Raw genomic sequence first — 15,120 nt, 5'->3', positions numbered from 1 at the left:
CAGTAGGCGCAACCTCAAGTACTCCACCGCCACCTCAGCACACGAAGAAATATGCAAGCAAGCCAAAGGGAAAGACTGTGACTGAGATGACTGCCAAGGAGTTTTGGGCAAGGCGTCACCGCAACCCCTATGAGGAAGACCAAGATCCCTCTTTGGTCAACCACCCGTTTTGGAACCGCTTTCAGTTCCCCATCTTCTTTGATGTGGTCAAGGCTAAGAAGAATCACTTTGTTGATGTCCGTTCCATCGACACCGATCCAATGAAAAAGGACCCTGAGTACTTTGGCGAAGCCCTTTAGATGTGCACTCAGTTGAACATTCTCAGAATCATGCAGTTCAACAAGGACTTTGATGCCGACATCATATGCCAATTCTATGCCACTGTCCATCTTGGAACTGATGCAGAAAGGACTTTGACTTGGATGACGAATGGCAAGTTTCTCTCTGTAACATGGAAGGCCTTCATGGAGTTACTTGGGGTGGAAGATCACGGGCTTGAGCATCCAGTCGGCTTCTGTCCTCACCGCAATGTCACCTCCACTCACAAGCAAGCTCTTTGGCCTTACTGCTCTCAGAAGGTTAACCCCAAGACAAAGAAGGTAACCTATGAGCTGTCTACCTATCTGGACATCCTTCACCGTGTCTTCCGCGAGACTCTTTTCCCGCGCATTGGGAATCTGGATATGGTCCACTCCTATCTTGTGGACATGCTTCTCTTCTGCCAGCATGAGAAGGAAGAAACCACTGGAGAGACCCTGGACATTTCTCATGTTATGTGGTCTGAACTTCTGTCTGCCATTTCTGAGCGCAAGTGCCCGATCTATGGTCCTTTCATCATGCTGCTCATTGAGAAGGCCTGGGCACATCACTATCCCAGGGCTGCGCTGGAAACTGGAGAGTTGATTTCTCATGATATCAAACGTATGAGGAAGAAGGACAACTGGGGCACCCAGGCCCCTCGATCTGATGCTCCACCTTCTGAGGCTGATATGGAGTCCGAGGACGATGCTGAGGCCGACAAGGATGAGGACTATGATCCCTCCGGTGTGGAGCCCTCATGGGCTAAGAGAATTAAGCGCAAGATGAAGAAACTTTTCTGCATGGAGTCTCATGGCCAGTACATGTCTCATGTCTCTGAGAAGAAGGCCCGCAGATGTCACAAGGAGCTCATGCACCAGTTGGGTGCCACTGTTAACAGCGGATCTAAGGAGAGGATCACTGACGAGGAGGAGTGGGTTCAGCAGCATTGCCCATGGACCGATTCAGACGCCGAGCAGTTTCCGACCAACGATGGCGGTGTAGACGATCCCGCTGAGATGTGATGTTCGAGATCCTCAGCTTGCTATCACCTGGAGCCGTAGCAACACTCTTTGCCCTTTTGGTGTCTCGCTGCCAAAGGGGAGAGAGTTTAGGGATTTGTGTTGTTGCCGTGTTGCGAGTGTGTCTTTGTGGTTTGTGGTGCCTTGTGTTTTCTCGTCGTTTTGCTTGGTTTGGTTTGGTGCCAGTGAGACCTAAGTTCTAGACATATGGTGTGAGACATATGCTACCTTATCTTTACCTTTATTATCTATGTCTATCCAGTACTGTAGTATCTTGAGTTGCATGCTTATCCTGTTTTATACCCTGCTCTCATGTATCCTATGCTTAGAATTGTTGAACTATAAAATATAGGGGGAGTGTTGATCCTAATGTGTGTGTCTTGCATTCCAAAGGCACTACTAACTAGGTGCACACATTCAGGGGAAGCCCGCCTATATTTTGTAGTTCTAAGTATCTTGACTTTCATGTCTTTTCCCTGTGCAAATCCCTGGTTGTCATCAATCCACCAAAAAGGGGGAGATTTAAGGCATATCTCTCTCGATGTAGTTTTGGTGATTGATGACAACATATTTGTGGACTAACCATGTGCTTTGAGCATTTCTGAGATTCATCCTTTGGCTCGAGACAATTTCTTTCCCCTCGGAGTGTTTTTCAAGACGGTGTAGCTCTTTCGTTTCTTGTTGGTGGACTAGTTTCGTAGGAGTCACCGTACTATCAAGAGGGGGTCTGCTTTAGTAAGGCTAGGGTGGAATCATCACGTACACTTCTGCTTCACACCCTCTGGGCCTTCCTGCATCGTTGGAGGTTTGTTTCCCTGCTGTTTGAGCAGTCCTTGGCCCCAGCGGTAGTACCGCGGTGCCCAGCGGTAGTACCGCTTGAGGGTCCTCAGCGGCAGTACTGCTACACTACCGGGCCACTACCGCCTCGACTCGAGGGGGGGCGCTTCCCGTGTCGGGTTGAGCGGCACTTGCAGCGGTAGTAGGTGCGGTAGTACCGCTCGAGAGCGGTAGTACCACCCTACCACCGCGGCAGTACCGCGATGGGCCGGTCCCTCCTCTATCTTCAAGCCCTCCCAGGCTGGGCGGTAGTACCGCAAGGGGGAGCGGTAGTACCGCTAGGTCCAGTGGTAGTACCGCTGCCCCATGCGGTAGTACCGCCCTCTACGGGGCTGTTTTGGGGGTAACGGTTGGATGGGGTCCTTTTGTATAAAAGGGGGTCCCCTTCTTCCTCGTTGACCTACCTCTTCCCCATAAGCTCCATTAATGCTCCAAGCTCCATTTTTGCCCGATCTCTCTCCCTAGCCAATCATACTTGTTGATTTGCTTGGGAGTGGTTGAGAAGGCCCCGATCTACACTTCCACCAAGAGAAATTTGATTCCACCACCAATCCCTAGAGGATCTTATTACTCTTGGGTGTTTGAGCACCCTAGATGGTTGAGGTCACCATGGAGCCATAGTCCATTGTGGTGAAGCTTCATGGTGTTGTTGGGAGCCTCCGATTGAGTTGTGGAGATTGCCCCAACCTTGTTTGTAAAGGTCCGGTCGCCGCCTCCAAGGGCACCAATAGTGGAATCACGGCATCTCACATTGTGTGAGGGCGTGAGGAGAATACGGTGGCCCTAGTGGCTTCTTGGGGAGCATTGTGCCTCCACACCGCTCTAACGGAGACGTACTTCCCCTCAAAAGGAAGGAACTTCGGTAACACATCCTCGTCTTCACCGGGTCCACTCTTGGTTATCTTTTACCTTTACTTGTGCAAGCTTATTAGTGTTACTTCTCTTGCTTGCTTGTATGTTCGTTGTTGTTGCATCATATAGGTTGCTCACCTAGTTGCACATCTAGACAACCTACTTTGATGCAAAGTTTAATTTGGTAAAGAAAAGCTAAAAATTGTTAGTTGCCTATTCACCCCCCCCCCTCTAGTCAACCCTATCGATCCTTTCAGCCTCTCCCACATAAAACTTGCTATCGGTCTAGTAAAGTAGTCAATTGCTTAGGGACAATGTCACAACTCCTACCACCACTTTTCGACACTTGCTATACTAACTTTATTGTTTCTTTACCTAAAACAACCCCTAGTTTTTATTTACTTGCACTTTATATTCTTGCAAACCTATCCCGTTACACCTACGAAGTACTTCTAGTTTCATACTTGTTCTATGTAAAGCGAACGTTAAGCGTGCGTAGAGTTGTATCGGTGGTCGATAGAACTTGATGGAATATTTGTTCTACCTTTAGCTCCTCGTTGGGTTCGACACTCTTACTTATCGAAAGAGGCTACAATTGATCCCCTAGTGGGTTATCAGTTGGCGCTCGATCTGAGGAAGGACTTCATCATCATCTACATTGTCATGATGACCAATGTCTTTAGCTGTGATGGGATCGGCAGCTGGAATATCTTCAGCTTTAGGAGCCTCTGTGGAAGCAGGCTCATGAACAATTAACTAACACTCTTGGTTTTCTGACACTGGATGAGCAACTGAGATGGGTTCGACAAGGAGGGGCTCTGAGGGAGCAGCCCGATCTTTCTTCGAAGACTTTGTCTTCCGCTTCTTAGGCTGTGGGGTATCATCTATGGCATTCTTGTTCTTGCGCTTTCTAGCTTCGGCCTCAGCTGCCCTTGTCTTCTTCAGTTCTGAAGTAGCTGTGGGGACCTTAGGCTTCGAGCCTGACATGCTGGCAGGGAAGACAATGATAGGTGCTTCCTGCCTTACTTCTTCGGTGCGTCCCGCAGCAGACTTCTTCTTCTTGGCAGCCATTCTGGGGTCGATGCCAGGGCGCCCAAGTGCCTTGCACTTCTCAGCCTCATTGTGCGCTTGCACACTCTTCCCAGCAAAGTATTTCATTCTCTCTCTGGAACCTTTATCTTCCTCACGTTTTTGGTGAAACTGCTCCTTGAGCTCATGCAACATCTGCTTGAAGCTTTGAACATCTGCCATGCTGAGATTGGCCATGTTCCTCTTGAACTGAGCTTTCTCATGATCAATCTTGTTCTTCAGTTGAACTATCTCCTGAGCCAGAGCCAGCTCAGTAGCAATGGCACTGTGGAAAGAGACACTGATGCCAATTGGAAGCTCAAGGTCATCAATGTTGATGCTGGGGTTTTCAAACCATTCATCAATGAAGTTGTTCAAGATATCCACATCAAACAGGGGTAGATCATTGAAGATCTCTGCTTCCTCCTTGCTCTTGATGAGCATCTCAAGAGCATCATCACCAAGATCCTCGTCGCTGGACAGATCAATGGTGGCTTCTTCATTCCGCAAGATATTAGCTAGGGTCAGCTCTTGCCCAGAGCGCTGGATGAGCTTCATCTGCTTTGAAGACTTCTCGGTCTTCTTAGAGATGCGAGAAAGATCTTCAGACTGCACACTTGCTTCAGGTGGTGTAGTGGCTAGTGGCTTCGCATGTGAAGCTTTAGGTGCAGCCGGGGGCATTGAAGCCTTCGACTTCTTCTGCTTCTGTGGCTGTGGTGGAGCTGGCGCTTCATCAGTGTCAGCGTCATTCTCAGAGTGTTCCACGGCTGCCCCCTGAACAGCAATGTGAGTGAGTAGACCGTCAAGGTTGTAGAAAGGCCCGATGATATTGGGTTCAGCATCACGAGTGCCATCAGCCCGAGGAGCAGATGGACCGGGGTTGAAGTCGAGTCCAAGGTCCTTCTTGTTCTTCTTGGTAGACTCTTTGGCAAACTGGAAGTTGCGCTTGAAGAGATTGTCTTCACGACACCATAGCAGACTGGATGGGTTGGCATTTTCAGGCTGTGGTCCTCGGACCATGCAAGGATAGAAACCTTGAGCTATGGCTTCAGACTTGGACTTGGGATGAAGACCTTTGTATACAATATCTCCCCAGGGGCCCTTGATGGCATTCTTTTCAGCATATTCGGCAGTGAAAAACTTGTACTTGAACCATTCCTCTGCACAATATCTTCGAATCCATTGGATTCGGTTCTTGTGTTCCCCATAGGTCTCTTCAGGGTCTGACTTGTATAGTTCAAAGAGATCTGGTGGAAGGTCCTTGGCTGTGTCCCCACGATGTTGTCTGCCGCCCTTTCTTGCTGACTTTTCTGTCGCCATGAAGTTCAGACTAAATGGCTTCAGAACTTGCAAAGGCTTCTGTTTGCTGGTCAGACAGGAACTGGCTTCGGGAGAACTAATGTGACGCTGTAAGAACACTGCAAATGAATGCAGACTATGAGAACCAAGGGATTCTCCCACGTACATGTACCTGTGAAATCATTAGAGATGTGAGGGAAGGGGAAGAGGTCATATGCATTCTCAGAAGATTTTGAAGATAAATCAGTTTGAAGACATTGACCTCATGACGCGAAGACATTCACTTATTTGTTGAGAGTTGGTTCCAGATTTGTACGAATCCAAGAATAGGTACAAGTGAGGAATCTAACTAGTAGTGAATCATAAGTGAATATTCTAGGCATGAGATGAGATGCAGAACATGATAGATCCAATTTTGTAGGTTTAGAAACCACTTTTGGTGAAGAAGAATGGATCTATCGGATCAAAAAGACAGTAAAGTAAGTCTTAATTACCACACGAAGGACTGCTAGACGGAGTGGAGTTGGAGGCCGAGCAATTCAATCTTCTGTGCCCTAACTTGGTGACGGAAGACACCTACGGCGACGGCGGAGGAGACGAGGTCCGCGGCCGGCGTGAGGACGGCGTCGGTGAGGTCGCGGCAGCTAAGCGCTTCGTCGCCGGCGTCGTCGAGAGCTAGCGGTGGCGTTAGGGTTTGTGCGAGGTGGAGAGGTGGAAGAAGGGATAATGACCGCGGTGAGGTGTATATTTATAGAGACAGGGACGAGACAGCGATATTATGTAGGTGCCCCTGGCGGTTCACATCTGAGGGACACGTGGCGTGCATGCAACACCTTGGAAGTTGTTCCATGTTCCCACGCACGCCTGGATTCTCGGGTGGTCGTTCCCGCTTCTCCGGTTTTCAGGCAAAAGAGATATAGCATTAAAACAGATTCAATTTTTGTCTCTGTGTCTTCTGCTGACAAGGACTCAGAGAAGACAATCGATAGTTTCAATAGAATGCATATGATTTGGATAGATAGAATCTGAGGTAGAAGCATAGAGGGGGTTAGGGTCCGATCACATTCACTTAGATCAAAAGATTCAAACATGAAAACATAGCTATAAGTGAATGTTGTAGATGACAGAACACCAATGTATATACCAATATGATACCAAATCAACATTGTGAAGATAAGCATGAAGTTGAATCAATGTTGAAGACAAACCAAATGCGAAGACTATGAAAATGTGATGCCAATAAAAACACTTCAAATAAGAGTTTGGTGGTGGCGTTACCCACCGTATAGGAAGTATTAGACCTAGACACGGCGAACAATTATCGTGGCGCTCTGAAGTCAATTTCCGCATTAATGTATTCACACTTAGAGTGTATGTCTTCATTATTTGAAGATATACGTTACTTCGTGTGTTGCACATCTAAGTCATCACATGCATAAGCGTTAGGATATGTGTCCAATTACAGGACATTCGAGCATTCTAAGATATTTAGCTCACACCGCAACCTGCAAAACCTTTTGTCATCCAAGGGCTTTGTGAAGATATCTGCCAATTGCTCTTCAGTGTTGACGTGAATGATATCAATATCTTCCTTCATGACATGATCTCTGAGAAAGTGATGATGGATCTGAATGTGCTTTGTCTTCGAATGCTGAACTGGGTTGTTGGCAATCTTGATGGCACTTTCATTGTCGCAGTAGAGTGGCACATGCTTCAGATGGATGCCATAGTCCATGAGAGTTTGCTTCATCCACAGAAGCTGAGCGCAGCAAGATCCAGCAGCAATGTATTCAGATTCAGCAGTGGAGAGAGAGACACAGTTCTGCTTCTTTGAAGACCAACAGACAAGAGATCGTCCAAGAAAGTGACATGTGCCTGATGTAAGACTTGCGATCAACCTTGTCACCAGCATAATCATCATCTGAGAATCCAACTAGATCAAACTCTGAGCCCTTTTTTTCGAGAGTATGCCAAAGGCGTACCTTATCTTTATAGAAGGAACTCTGAGCCCTTTGGATACCATAATCCTAGTGTGGGGTGTAAGCCAAATATCGAAGAATTCGCTTCACAGCTAAGTGATGCGATTCCTTTGGTGCCGCTTGGAATCGGGCACACATACAAATGCTAAGCATGATATCTGGCCTAGATGCACACAAATAGAGTAAAGAACCAATCATGGAGCGGTATACCTTTTGATCGAACTCTTTACCATTGTCGTCGGGGCCCAGATGACTTTTGGTTGGCATTGGCGTTGTGTATCCCTTGCAGTCTTGCATTCCAAACTTCTTCAGGCAGTCTTTGAGGTATTTCTCTTGAGATATGAAGATGCCATTCCTTTACTGACGGATTTGAAGACCAAGGAAGAACTTCAGCTCACCCATCATGGACATCTGATATTGCTCTTGCATCATGTGTCCAAACTCATCACTGTATCTTTTGTCAGTGCAGCCGAAGATAATGTCATCCACATAGATCTGGCACACAAATAGTTCACCATCATATGTCTTCGTGAAGAGAGTGGGATCCAGGGAACCATGTTTGAAGCCTTTGTTCTTCAGGAAGTCTTTGAGTGTGTCATACCAAGCACAAGGGGCTTGTTTGAGGCCATACAGTGCCTTGTTGAGCTTGTAAATCATATCAGGATGTTTTGGATCTTCAAAGCCAGGTGGTTGTGCAACATACACTTCTTCTTCAATCTTGCCATTGAGAAAAGCACTCTTCACATCCATTTTATACAGAGGGATGTTGTGATGGTTGGCATAGGCTAGCAGAACGCGAATGGCTTCAAGCCTAGCCACCGGAGTGAATGTTTCATCGAAGTCAATTCCTTCAACTCGAGTATATCCTTGAGCAATGAGACGAGCCTTGTTTCTTACAACTTAACCATGCTCATCTTGTTTGTTGCGATAGATCCATTTTGTGCCAATGATATTGTGCTTGCGAGTATCAGGACGCTTGACCAGTTCTCATACATTGTTTAGCTCGAACTGCTGAAGCTCTTCTTGCATAGCTTGAATCCATTCAGGTTCCATGAAGGCTTCAGCAACTTTCTTGGGTTCAGAGATGGACACAAATGCAAAGTGCCCACAGAAATTCGCTAGTTGTGTAGCTCTTGAACGAGTAAGGGGACCGGGTGCATTGATGCTATCAATTATCTTCTCAATATGTACTTCATTTGCAACATGAGGATGAACTGGACGAAGATTTTTCTCTTGCTGATCATTGTCTTCATCTTCAGCATTGGCTTCAGGCTGAGCAGAGTCTTCATGCTGATTTGGTGCAGAGATGATAATTTCCTCTTCAGCATGTGCCTTTGAAGGTATGATTTCTCCAGTACCCATAAGCTTGATTGATTCACTAGGAGGGACTTCATCTAGCACATTTGGCAGGTGCTCTCTTTGCGAGCCATTAGTTTCATCGAACCGCACATCCACAGTTTCAACCACTTTATAGTGAAAGAGGTTGAAGACTCTGTAGGAGTGCGAATCCTTTCCGTAACCAAGCATAAAACCTTCATGGGCTTTCGGTGCGAATTTTGACGTGTGATGTGGATCCTTGATCCAGCACCTGGCACCAAATACTCTGAAGTAGCTTACATTTGGCTTCTTACCAGTTAGTAGTTCATATGATGTCTTCTTTATAAGCTTGTGAAGATAAACACGGTTGATGACATGGCACACGATATCAATGGCTTCAGGCCAGAACTTCCTTGGAGTCTTGTACTCATCAAGCATCGTCCGAGCCATCTCAATGAGTGTTCTATTCTTGCGCTCCACGATGCCATTCTGCTAAGGTGTGTATGGAGCTGAGAATTCATGAGTGATGCCCAATGTATCAAGATAAGTGTCGAGGCCGGTGTTCTTGAACTCTATGCCATTGTCACTTCTTATGTGCTTGATCTTGATGCCATAATTCGTCATGGCATGATTTGCGAATCTTCTGAAGACATCCTGCACTTCAGTCTTGTAGAGAATTATATGCACCCAGGTATATCTAGAGTAATCGTCAACAATAACGAAGCCATAGAGACAAGCGGTGGTAGTAAGGGTGGAGTAATGAGTAGGGCCGAATAGGTCCATGTGAAGCAGCTCGAAGGGACGTGATGTCGTCATGATTGTCTTCGAAGGATGCTTGGCCCTAGTCATCTTCCCGGCTTCACATGCACCACATAGATGATCCTTTTTGAACTTGACGCCCTCGATGCCTACGACATGCTTCTTCTTCGCGAGAGTGTACAAGTTTCTCATGCCAGCATGCCCTGGCCTCCGATGCCAAAGCCAACACTATGAAGCTTTTGCTAGAAGACATACTGTCAACTGTGGTCCTGCTGAGAAATCTACCATGTACAGATCACCTTTTCGGTACCCTTCAAAGGCTAGAGACTTGTCAAATTCCATTAGAACAAGGCAACGAATTTTCCAAATATCACAATCATGTTCAAGTCACAAAGCATTGAGACAAACATTAAGTTGAAACCAAGGGATTCAACAAGCATCACTTTATCCATGTGCTGATCCTTTGAGATTGCAACTCTACCTAGACCCAATACATTGCTTTTACCAGTGTCAGCAAATGTGATATGACTCTTGTCAGATGGACGTAAGGTTGAGTCCATGAGAAGACTTCGATCGCCAGTCATGTGGTTAGTGCTTCCACTATCAATAATCCATTTTGAAGCAGCTGGTGTCATACCCTATAGTGCAGTTAGGGGGGTAGGCTTCACGAAGAGTATTGTGAAGCATAAACATTTGACGAGCAAGTGGATTATGAAAGCTCGGATCCAAGTTAGGACTGATAGGATGAATGGCAAGCGATTCAGGAACGAAATACATAATAAGACCATTTGGGAATTTTATCGTGTGCCCCACAAGATGTTTTAGGTCTCCGGCAATAGCATCTGATGCCTTTGATTTCCGGCCGGAGACCTTTCCTTGCAAAAGAGAGTTAAGTTTTCTTCACCACCCACATCTTCAGGGGTGGCTTCGAAGCAATGAGTCTAAGTGCAGCATCTGAGAACTTTGGCTTTGGAGCCCTAGCAAATAGTCTTGCAGGAGGTGAATAATACTCATAATAATAAGGAGAATAGTTCTTGGTCTTATGAACATGGCGGTTTGATGAAACACGCTCATATTCATAGGCCTTAGTATGGTTTCCCTACAAAACATTTGTGTTAGGGTGACTCTGGTGAGCCCTCTGTCTGTATGAAGCCTTTGGACCATGTGAAGCCTTTGGTCTGGGGTTTGTCTTCATCCCAGGTGGTGTCATGATGACATTCACCTAAAGATTTTCAAGACAACTCTTGGGCACCCAGATCTTCTTCAAAGGTGGTCCATTCCTGCGGTTAGTACCAATATACCTGGCAAACACTTCACCATTCTGATTCTTGAACAGTTTATAGTTTGCATCAAAGGATTCATCAATGATAATCAAGTTAGCACAAGTGAAGCCAGATAAGGTAGGTGGATCCACTAAATGTCCCCTTGCAGCAACCCATGTGGTTTTGGGGTACTGCTCAGGCTTCCAGTAAGAACCATCAACGTTCATTTTCCTTTCGAACCCAACACCCTCTTTCCTAGGGTTTCGGTTCAGAATCTGTTTCTTGAGGACATCACGTAGTGTCTGATGCCCTTTAAGACTTTTGTACATTCCTGTCTCAAAGAATGTCTTCAACCTGGCATTCTCATCAGCAATAGTAGTCGTATCCTCATCAAAGGGGTTAGTTACCACATCAGCAGTTGAAGATACTGCAACAATAGTAGCATTAGAAAATCCAGCAACAAAAGTAGCGTTATCATGCTAAGGCATTTTAGACATGGTGGTTCAAATCCTTCCTGAGCGGGATTGATCTGTTGAGTGCCAAGTGACTCGTTCTCCTTTTGAACATCTTCATGAGCCGCTCTCAATTTCTCAAGTTCTTGCTTCCTTTGAAGATAATCATAGGAAATCTTTTCATGAGTTGTTGAGAGCGTTTCATGATGACTTTCAAGTTCCTCGTACTTAACATGAAGATTTTTAATGTCTTCAATTAAGGACTGAGTTCGATTCATTTCTGCGTCCAACAGGTCATCGCTTTTGTCTAACAGTTTTTGAATATGTTCCATAGCAGTATGTTGCTGTGTTGCAATTTTAGCAAGTGTTTTGTAGCTAGGTTTAGATTTACATTCAGAGTCATCTTCACTAGATGTTTTATAGTGAGCATCGCGTGAGTTTACCTTGGAACCACGTGCCATGAAGCAGTAGGTGGGAGCAGAGTCATCCTCGTTAGCATCAGCGTTGGTGAAGAGGCCATCGTCTTCAGTATCAAAGATGGACTTGGCGATGTATGCTGAAGCTAAAGCCAGGCTTGCCACGCCTGAATCAGATTCCTCTTTAGACTCCATCTCCACCTCCTCAGATGCAGACTCCACCTCTGAATCCATTTCCTTGCCAACAAACGCACGACCCTTGCTAGATGAGCTCTTCTTGTGTGATGAAGACTTCGACGAAGACTTGGAAGAAGACTTTGAGGATTTCTTCTACTTCTTGTCATCATACTCATATTCCTTGCTCTTCTTCTTCTTCGTCTTCTTCTTCTTGTTGTTCTCATTGTCCCATTGAGGACATTCAGAGATGTAGTGACCAGGTTTGTTGCACTTGTGGCACGTTCTCTTCTTGTAGTCACGGGAGGAAGCTTCATCATTTCTTGAGCTGGATCTTGAAGACTGTCTGGAGCCTTTCTTCCTGGTGAACCTTTGGAACTTCTTCATGAGCATGGCAAGTTCCTTTCCGATGTCTTCAGGATCCTCAGAACTGCAGTCAGATTCTTCTTCAGATGAGGAAACGACCTTTGCCTTCAAAGTGCGAGCTCGACCATAGTTGGGACCATAGATATCTCTTTTCTCAAATAGCTGGAACTCATGTGTGTTGAGCCTTTCAAGTATGTCAGATGGATCGAGGGTCTTGAAGTCAGGGTGTTCTTCAATCATCAGGGCTAGGGTGTCAAATGAGCTGTCGAGTGATCTCAAGAGTGTCTTGACAATTTCATGCTTGGTGATCTCAGTGGCGTCGAGTGCATGAAGCTCATTTGTGATGTCAGTGAGGCGATCAAACGTTAGCTAAACATTCTCATTGTCATTTCTCTTGAAGCGGTTGAAGAGATTGCGAAGAACATTGATCCTTGAGTCTCTCTGGGTTGATACGCCTTCATTGACCTTGGAGAGCTAGTCCCAGACTAGCTTCGCAGTTTCCAGAGCACTCACACGGCCATATTGTCCTTTGGTCAGATGACCACAAATGATGTTCTTGGCAGTAGAATCCAGTTGAATAAACTTCTTGACATCAGCTGGGGTGACGCCTTCACCGGCCTTGGGAACGTCTTTCTTGACGACATACTAGAGGTCGACATCAATGGCTTCAAGATGCATGCACATCTTATTCTTCCAGTAGGGGTAATCAGTGCCATCGAAGACACGGCACACAGCGGAGACTTTGATTATCCCTGCAGTCGACATAGCTAAAACTCCAGGTGGTTAAACCGAATCACACAGAACAAGGAAGCACCTTGCTCTGATACCAATTAAAAGTGCTAGTTATCGACTAAAGGGGGGGTGAATAGACGATTTTTATGGAAGTCTTCAAAACATAGGGGCTTTGAAGACAAACAGTAGCGATGATCCTATAAATATGCAGCGGAAGGTAGACTACACTAGACAAGCCATAGTCAAGTAAGCAATGAAGTGAAAGCATGAAGACTATCAGCAGCTAAGTAGTAGAATCAAGATGGAAGATAGTATGAAGCCAAACAACAACAACCTCCACTCAGTGAAGTCAATCATATCATGCAAGCAAGCAATGACTTCACGAAGACAAACAGTAAGTAAAAAGAGGTAAAAGATAGAACCGGTAGCTCGGTGAGGACAGGTATTTGTTGGACCAGTTCCAGTTGCCATGAAAACTATATGTCTGGTTAGGGAGGCTGAGATTTAACTCAGAAGATCACGTCTTCACCTTATTCCCCTTGAGCTAAGGGCACACAGTCCTCGTCCAATCACTCTGGTAAGTCTTCAAGGTAGACTTCCAAACCTTCACAGACTTCGTTCACTAGCGATCCACAATGACTCTTGGATGCTCAGAACGCGACGCCTAACCGGCTGGAGGATTCATAGTCCTCAAGTGTAATAAGTCTTTAGATCACGCAGACAGAAAGACTTCAGTGATGCCTAACACTCTTTGGCTCTGGGTGTTTAGGGCTTTGTCCTCGCAAGGATTTCTCTCTCAAAGGCTTCGAGGTGGGTTGCTCTCAAACGACAAAAGCCGTGCACTAACTCTGAGCAACCACCAATTTATGGTGTAGGGGTGGGCTATTTATAGCCATGAGGCAACCCGACCTGATTTGTCCGAAGTGACCTTGGGTCACTAAGGAACTGACACGTGTCCAACGGTCAGATTACAAACACACGCGGCAGCTTGACTTGGGCTACAAGTAAAGATGACTTATCCAGCTCTGGATAAGATTCGCTCTCATTGTCTTTGCTCGAAGACATACGATTTGGTTGAGCATCACTTCAGTCACTCTGACTTTGTTCACTTAGACTCCACTTAACAGTTCGGTGGTTCCTATGACTCAACAAAGAAGAAAAGGAAACTACGAAACAACTATGTCTTCGCAATCCATAGTCTTCATACGGTGTCTTCTCATGTCATAGTCTTCAATGTGAAACTCTTCACAGACCACCATCGTCTTCAATGTCTTCACACATTTTTAGGGGTCATCTCTGGTAGTTAAACTGAATCAATGAGGGACTACTACCTGTGTTATCCTGCAATTCTCACAAACACATTAGTTCCTCAACCAGGTTTGTCTTCAATACTCCAAAACCAACTAGGGGTGGCACTAGATGCACTTACAGACGTCCTCCAGGTGGCGGCGCTGCTATCGCCCTCCAGTTCCAATGGATCGGTGTGCTCTTGTGGTCGCGTCTAGACGGCTACTGTCTATGATGGTGGAGGTTGTTCCCTCCGCGTGGTCGTGATCCAGTCGGATCTTGTCTATGACTACTACGTCTCGGGCTGGCCGACCTTGCTACGTTGGTCATGGTGAAACGACGATGGTGACTACAAGACCGTGGTGGCGTATGTCGGTGGATACCATGACTGGTGGAGCACCTCTGATTATCCGGGAGGTGGGTTTTGGGGGTCGGGAGAAATCCTTGTCATTTTGACACAGACACGATGACACTTGAGACTGTCATCACTCCTTCCCGAAGGACGTCGGTGTACCTCTTCCCACTCCTCGGAGGGTACCGGGGGAAACCCTAGGACCTATCCGGGCAGCAGTGTCGTCGTCGTCACTGTCCTTCTTGGAGGTGCTGCTTGGTACGTGGCGAATCAGAGTGCTAGGATCGTGGTGGGAATACTTAGGAGAGGACGCAGCGACTACGAGTCATTTTCGTTTTTGTTGATCCGTCGGTGTCGACATTGTTTTCTCTTTCTTTTCTTTTGGGCATGGATGTGTTGTTTTCCCCAGCAATGGTTCTCATGTTGTATCATGTGACTGCTATATTATAGAGTAAAATGCATCATAAGTCCTAAAACTATCGGAGGTGTGTCAGTTTAGTCCTATAACTTTGAAACTGCACTTTTGGGTCCTAAAACTATCAGAGGTGTGTCAGTTTAGTCCTATAACTTCAAAACTACACTTTTGGGTCCTAAAACTATCAAAGGTGTGTCAGTTTAGTCCTATAACTTTGAAACAGTAGTTGTGGGT

This window comes from Triticum urartu, chromosome 5 (genome assembly GCF_003073215.2).
Source record: "Triticum urartu cultivar G1812 chromosome 5, Tu2.1, whole genome shotgun sequence".
Taxonomy (NCBI): Eukaryota; Viridiplantae; Streptophyta; class Magnoliopsida; order Poales; family Poaceae; genus Triticum; species Triticum urartu.
This window is presented reverse-complemented; position numbering follows the sequence as displayed.